The 7,445-nt window shown below is 41.8% G+C and overlaps 1 long non-coding RNA gene across 1 annotated transcript in view; it reads right to left on the reverse strand.

Moving 5' to 3' along the window:
- Positions 1 to 501: 501 nt before the first annotated feature.
- The window catches only part of LOC114484622 (uncharacterized), a 46,298-nt gene continuing 39,354 nt past the window's right edge, over positions 502 to 7,445 (reverse strand). Inside the window, exons 8-11 of the long non-coding RNA XR_003677740.2 lie at positions 3,718 to 3,794; positions 2,760 to 2,874; positions 1,997 to 2,130; positions 502 to 1,227 (exon numbers count right to left, since the gene is read on the reverse strand). This is a non-coding gene — a long non-coding RNA (uncharacterized lncRNA). The remainder of the gene's footprint in view (positions 1,228 to 1,996; positions 2,131 to 2,759; positions 2,875 to 3,717; positions 3,795 to 7,445) is intronic.

A 7,445-nucleotide genomic window follows, 5' to 3' on the forward strand; every position in this document is an offset into this window, starting at 1 on the left:
ATATGTATAACTGATTCACTTTGTTATAAAGCAGAAACTAACACACCATTGTAAAGCAATTATACTCCAATAAAGATGTAAAAAATTAAATAAATAAAGCCTTATTACTTTTTTTAAAAAAATTTATTTCTTTATGGCTGCATTGGGTTTTGGTTGCTGCGCGCGGGCTTTCTCTAGTTGCGGTGAGCGGGGGCTACTCTTCATTGCAGTGCGCGGGCTTCGCATTGCGGTGGCACCTCTTGTTGCGGAGCACGGGCTCTAGGCGCGTGGGCTTCAGTAGTTGTGCCACACGGGCTCAGTAGCTGTGGCTCGTGAGCTCAGTAGTTGTGGCTCACAGGCTCTAGAGCGCAGGCTCAGTAGCTGTAACTGATTCACTTTGTTATAAAGCAGAAACTAACACACCATTGTAAAGCAATTATACTCCAATAAAGATGTAAAAAAATAAATAAATAAAGTAAAGCCTTATTACTTTTTTAAAAAAAATTTATTTCTTTATGGCTGCGTTGGGTTTTGGTTGCTGCGCGCGGGCTTTCTCTAGTTGCGGTGAGCGGGGGCTACTCTTCATTGCAGTGCGCGGGCTTCGCATCGCGGTGGCACCTCTTGTTGCGGAGCACGGGCTCTAGGCGCGTGGGCTTCAGTAGTTGTGCCACACGGGCTCAGTAGCTGTGGCTCGTGAGCTCAGTAGTTGTGGCTCACAGGCTCTAGAGCGCAGGCTCAGTAGCTGTGGTGCTCGGGCTTAGTTGCTCTGCAGCATGTGGGATCTTCCCGGACCAGGGCTCGAACCCGTGTCCCCTTCATTGGCAGGCAGATTCTTAACCACCGCGCCACCAGGGAAGCCCAAGACTTATTACTTCTTTTCTGGATAATTGCAAGTTTTATAAGTGATTCTCTTATCTCCAGGATCTCTCCGCTTTGATCCATTATTTACCAAATTAACTTTTTTTTTTTTTTTTTTTTTTTTTGCCGTACGCGGGCCTCTCACTGCTGTGGCCTCTTCCGTTGCGGAGCACAGGCTCCGGACGCGCAGGCTCAGCGGCCATGGCTCATGGGCCCAGCCGCTCCGCGGCATGTGGGATCTTCCCGGACTGGGGCATGAACCCGTGTCCCCTGCATCAGCAGGCGGACTCTCAACCACTGCGCCACCAGGGAAGCCCCAAATTAATATTTTTAATAAAAGTTTTAAATCATAAGTATTCCTCTGTTCAGAAAAATCTTCCATGACTCCCCCTACAAAATAAAATATGGTGTCCTTAGCCTACCATACAAGGTTCTGCATGATGTGCCATAAATTATCTTTCTAGCCTTATCACTAACAAGCATACTATGACTTCAGAGGACCGAGAAGAAGAAAAGAGTCTCTGTCAATGTACAAAGCAGAGAATGCATCTCTATCGAGACCATTCCATAACACCAGTATGACACTGATTTCATCAGTGCTCTCGTTTTAAAGAATGCCTTTCCCATCCGCAAACAATGTTAAGTGTACAAGCCATTGAGAAATCATAAGCACTAAAAGTTAAATGTTCGTGTTTCTTGCATGCCTACATTATTTTTCTTTTTGAAATAAAAAATTAATTTCCCGAAAATCATAGAACCAATGTATTGGAAAAAATCTTTGGATCTGTCTACTTCTTTTTACATCTGCTTCTAACATCATTGGCCAAGCCACCATCGTCTTCCACCTGGACCTCCACAGCAGTCTCCTAAATGGTTTTCCCTGCTTCTATTCTATCATTCTTCTAATGCATTCTTCACACAACAACCAGAATACATTTTTCAATAATATAAACCATATCACAATACTCCCCTGCTTAAAACCTTCCTACGGCTTCCCATTTCTCTTAGAATCAAATCCAAATATCTTGAAGGTTCTTCCTGATTTAGTTTATTCTACCTCTTTGACTTTATCTCCAACTGTTCTCCCCATCTTTGCTTACTATGCTTCAGCCTTACAGGTCTTCTTTTCATTCCATAAACCTGCCCAACTTGTTCCTACCTCTGGACCTTTGCATCTACTGTTCCATTCACTGGACTGCTCCTCCGTGGATCCATGCGAGATGCCTCTTTCCTGTCTTTCGTGTCTCATTTCATACATCTCCTCTTCAAAAATGCCTTCCATCACCACCTGATCTAAAGTAGGTCTCTAGTCATTTCTTATTATCTTGCTTTATAGCACGTATCATCTGAAATTGCTTTGTCATTTATTCATTATCCATCTCTCCCACCATCACCACCTCTGTAATGTAAGTTCTATGACAAAGAGTTCATTCCTACTTTTTGAGAGCTGTATCCCTTGTGCATAGAATAGCATCTAGAACAACACAGCCACTCATTATATATGTGTTGAATGAATGAATGAACCACCTTCAAGCAGTTTGAAAGGAGAGCAGATTGTACTCTCTTTAAATATCTCCAGAGAAGATCTCACCATTTTTCTGAAAATGAATTCCAGCATCCAATAACTTTTATTTGTCAGAAAGATCTTCCTAATATCCAGACTAAATCCTTTCTAAAGCAATTGCTGTCTTTTCCCATTTGGTCCTCAATGGAATCATTAAATTGTCTTTTATAGTCAGGAATAAATTTGTTATTAGGCCGTCTTAACACTAGTTTTACTCTTCACATTTTCTAACATTGTTGTTCTCTTTTGTCCTTGTCAAATTCTCTGTCTCAAGCTTCATCTGTGAGCCCAATATTGGACACAAACACTACTGCTTGAAATAATGCCTACATAAAAAGCTCAACTTATAAGTACCTACCTTAAAAAGAGCAGTCCTCATGTCACCACCACCTCTTTCTTAATCTCTTTTTTGATAGGTTCTACATGTGTTTTTATAAGACACTTTTGTGAAAATCCTTGGACTTTTCAAGAATCTGTAAGTTCAAATGAGAAGTGAAATAGCTAAAGGACACAGATCCTAGAAAAGCTCCTAAACTTGACTGGCCCATCTGTGGTTTAGCTTAAACTCCACACAAAGCATGTTACAGGCACAAGGTCTAGGATTCCAACAACCCAGAAGAAGGTTGAACGGATAACAGTGAAAGCACAATTTAGTGAGAAGTTATTAAGATGAAAAGTGAGCTTTGGGGGTAAAGCTCTTCAAAGTTGTGATGGGGAAAAAGTAAACAGGACTGAGGAAACTTTAAACTAGATGATATTCAAGAATGTGGCATAATTATTTACAGTAGCCAAGACATGGAAGCAAGCTAAATGTCCATCGACAGATAAATGGATAAAGAAGATGTAGTGTATACACACACACACACACACACACACACACACACACACACAAAATAGAGTACTATTCAGCCATAAAAAAGAATGAAATAATGCCATTTGCAACAACATAGATGGACCTAGAGATTATCATACTGAGTGAAGTAAGTCAGAAAGAGAAAGACAAATATCACTTATTTGTGGACTCTAAAATATGACACAAATGAACTTATCTGCGAAACAGAAACAGACTCACAGACATACAGAACAGATGTGTGGTTGCCAAGGGAGGGGGAGGGGAGTGATGGATTGAGAGTCTGGGATTAGCAGATGCAAACTATTATATAGAGAATGGATAAACGACAAGGTCCCACTCTATATTCAATATCCTGTGATAAACCATAATATAAAAGCATATGAAAAAGAATGCATAAATATGTATAACTAAATCACTTTGCTGTATATGCCAATAAAATAAATTTTTTAAAAAAGAAACCCACCTTTGGGAATTCCCTGGTGGTCCAGTGGTTAGGACTCTGCACTTTCACTGCTGATCCCTGGTCGTGGAACTAAGATTCTGCAAGTAGTGTGGCCAAAAAAAAAAAAAGAGAAAAGAAACCCACCTTTAGAAACAGCATAGTGTAGCTGCAGAAAACCCAAGACAAAAAGACTGTCTGAAAAGCAGACAGAAAGTCACTACTTTCAAAAGAAAGATTATTAGATTTACAGCTGACATTTCAGAAGGAACAATGGAAGCCAGAAAACAATAATATATTTATATGCTCAAATAAAATAATTATAAACCTAGAATGTATATTTAGTAAAGCTATTTTTCAAAAACAAGAATGAAATAAAAATATTTCAAACAAAAACTGAGTTTGCCAACACACTACAGTAATTCTAAAGGTTGTAATGCAGGTAGAAGGAAAATGATCTGTTTTTTGAGACTACAGATAAAATAATTAGCAAAGAAAGTGGTAAATACGTGGATGACTCTAAAAAAGCAATAACTAGATTAAATAATAATGACAATATCTTATGGGGTTTAAATAAAACAAGATAGAATTAAAGTGCATGAAAATAATTGCATATAAATTGGAAGGAAGATAATTGGAGTCAAAGTTTTCTACAGTCTTTTATTGTCAGGTGTGGTTTACACTGATTACCTTGGGACTTTGAAAAGTTGAATATGGATAATAAAATTTCAAGGGTAAACACTAAAAGAATAGAGAAAGTGTATGATTTCTAAGTTACTACAGGGAAATAAGGAATGAAAAAATATTCAATCCCTTTAAAAGAGGCAAGAAAAGATAGAAAAAGATACATGTGGGGAAGGTGGAACAGATAAAAATCACATAGAAGGAAATTCAAATATGTCGGTAATCACAGTAAATGGATGAAACAATCCCATTTAAAGCAAAGATAGATTGATTAAAAGTAAATTTATCTATATGAGGTTTTACAAGAGAGACATAAATCATAAGGACACAGAAAGTTTTGAAGTAAAAAGATGGAAAAAAAAAATACCAGGCCAACACTAACAACAACTATATTAATATCTGACAAACAAACTTTAAAGCAAAAAAGCATTACTTGAGATAAAGAAGATCAATTCATCAAGAGTTTTAACAATTCTGAACAACATAATTCACAATTTAATCTAATGGACATACCTAGAAGATACCCAACATTACAAAGTATATATTCTCTAGAATTCAAAAATATGTAGAACTGCGTGACATAAATACACCACACATGTGACACAGCTAAAGCAGTACCTGAAAGGAAATTTATAACATTAAATGATTTTGAAAAGAAGATGATCACAATAGGGCTGTTGAGTGTGCCCCCAGCAGCGCAGTTGGCTTCCCCCAGAGCAAGGGATCCAAGAATGAGAACAAAATGTCATACAACTTAAGAAGTTAGAGACGTTCAAGATGGCAGAGGAGTAAGACATGGAGATCACCTTCCTCCCCACAAATGCATCAGAAATACATCTACATGTGGAACAGCTCCTACAGAATGCCTACTGAATGCTGGCGGAAGACCTCAGATTTCCCAAAAGGCAAGAAACTCCCCACATACCTGGGTAGGGCAAAAGGAAAAACAGAGACAAAAGATTAGGGACAGGACCTGCACCTCTGGGAGGGATCTGGGAAGGAGGAAAAGTTTCCACACCCTAGGAAGCCCCTTCACTGGCGGAGACGGGGGCTGGGCGGGGAGGGGTGGGAGGGAAGCTTCAGAGACACAGAGGAGAGCGCAGCCACAGGGGTGCAGAGCGCAAGTGGAGAGATTCCCTCACAGAGGACCGGTGCCTACCAGCACTCACCAGCCTGAGAGGCTTGTCTGCTCACCCGCCGGGGTGGGCGGGGGCTGGGAGCTGAGACTCGGGCTTCGGAGGTCAGACCCCAGGGAGAAGACTGCGGTTGGCTGCGCGAACACAGCCTGAAGGGGTCTAGTGCGCCACAGCTAGCCGAGAGGGAGTCCGGGAAAAAGTCTGGACCTGCCTAAGAGGCAAGAGACCACTGTTTCCGTGTGCGTGAGGAGGGGATTCAGAGCACCTCCTAAACGAGCTCCAGAGACGGGCGCGAGCCGCGGCTATCAGCGCAGACACCAGAGGTGGGCATGAGACGCTAAGGCTGCTGCTGGAGCCACCAAGAAGCCTGTGTGCGAGCACAGGTCACTCTCCACACCTCCCCTCCCAGGAGTCTGTGCAGCCCGCCACTGCCAGGGTCCCGTGATCCAAGGATAACTTCCCCGGGAGAACACACGGCGCGCCTCAGGCTGGTGCACCATCACGCCGGCCTCTGCCGCCTCAGGCTCGCCCCGCATTCCGTACCCCTCCCTCCCCCTGGCCTGAGTGAGCCAGAGCCCCCTAATCAGCTGCTTCTTTAACCCCGTCCTGTCTAAGCGAAGAACAGACGCCCTCAGTTGACCTACACGCAGAGGCAGGGCCAAATCCAAAGCTGAACCCCGGAGCTGTGCAAACAAAGAAGAGAAAGGGAAATTTCTCCCAGCAGCCTCAGGGGCAGCGGATTAAATCTCCACAATCAACTTGATGTACGCTGCATCTCTGGAATACCTGAATAGACAGCGAATCATCCGAAAATTGAGTTGGTGGACTTTGGAAGCAACTGTAGACTTGGGGTTTGCTTTCTGCATCAAATTTGTTCCTGGCTTTAGGTTTATCTTCGTTTAGTATTAAGAGTTTATTATCATTGGTAGATTTGTTTATTGATTTGGTTGCTCTCTTCCTCCTTCCTTTATATATATATATATTTTTTTAAATTTTTTTCATTGGTGGATTTGTTTTTTGGTTTTGTTGCTCTCTTCTTTCTTTCTTTCTTCTTTTGTCTTTTTTTATTACTTTTAAATTTTTCTATTTTTAATAATTTTTTATTTTAGTAACTTTATTTTATTTATTTATTTGTTTGTTTATTTATTTATTCCTTCCTTCCTTCCTCCCTCCCTCCCTCCCTCTCCCTCTCTCTCTCTCTCTCTCTCTCTCTCTCTCTCTCTCTCTCTCTCTCTTTCTCTCTCTCTTTCTTTCTTTCTTTCTCCTTTTTCTTCTGAGCCGTGTGGCTGACAGGGTCTTGGTGCTCCAGCCAGGTGTCAGGCCTGTGCCTCTGAGGTGGGAGAGCCAAGTTCAGGACATTGGTCCACCAAAGACCTCCCAGCTCCACATAATATCAGATGACGAAAGCTCTCCCAGAGATGTCCATCTCAACACTAAGACCCAGCTCCACTCAAAGACCATCAAGCACAGTGCTGGACACCCTATGCCAAACAACTGGCAAGATAGGAACACAACCCCACCCACTAGCAGAGAGGCTGCCTACAATCATAATAAGCTCACAGACACCCCAAAACACACCACTAGATGTGGTCCTGCCCACCAGAAAGACAAGATCCAGCCTCATCCACCAGAACACAGGCACCAGTCCCCTTCACCAGGAAGCCTACACAACCCACTGAACCAATCTTAGCCACTGGGGGCAGACACCATAAACAATGGAAACTACAAACCTGCAGCCTGCAAAAAGGAGAACCCAAACACAGTAAGTGAAGCAAAATGAGAAGACAGAGAAACACACAGCAGATGAAGGAGCAAGGTAAAAACCCACCACACCAAACAAATGAAGAGGAAATAGGCAGTCTACCTGAAAAAGAATTTAGAATAATGATAGTAAAGATGATCCAAAATCTTGGAAATAGAATGGAGAAAATA

The sequence above is a fragment of the Physeter macrocephalus genome, chromosome 20 (genome assembly GCF_002837175.3).
Source record: "Physeter macrocephalus isolate SW-GA chromosome 20, ASM283717v5, whole genome shotgun sequence".
Lineage (NCBI taxonomy): Eukaryota > Metazoa > Chordata > Mammalia > Artiodactyla > Physeteridae > Physeter > Physeter macrocephalus.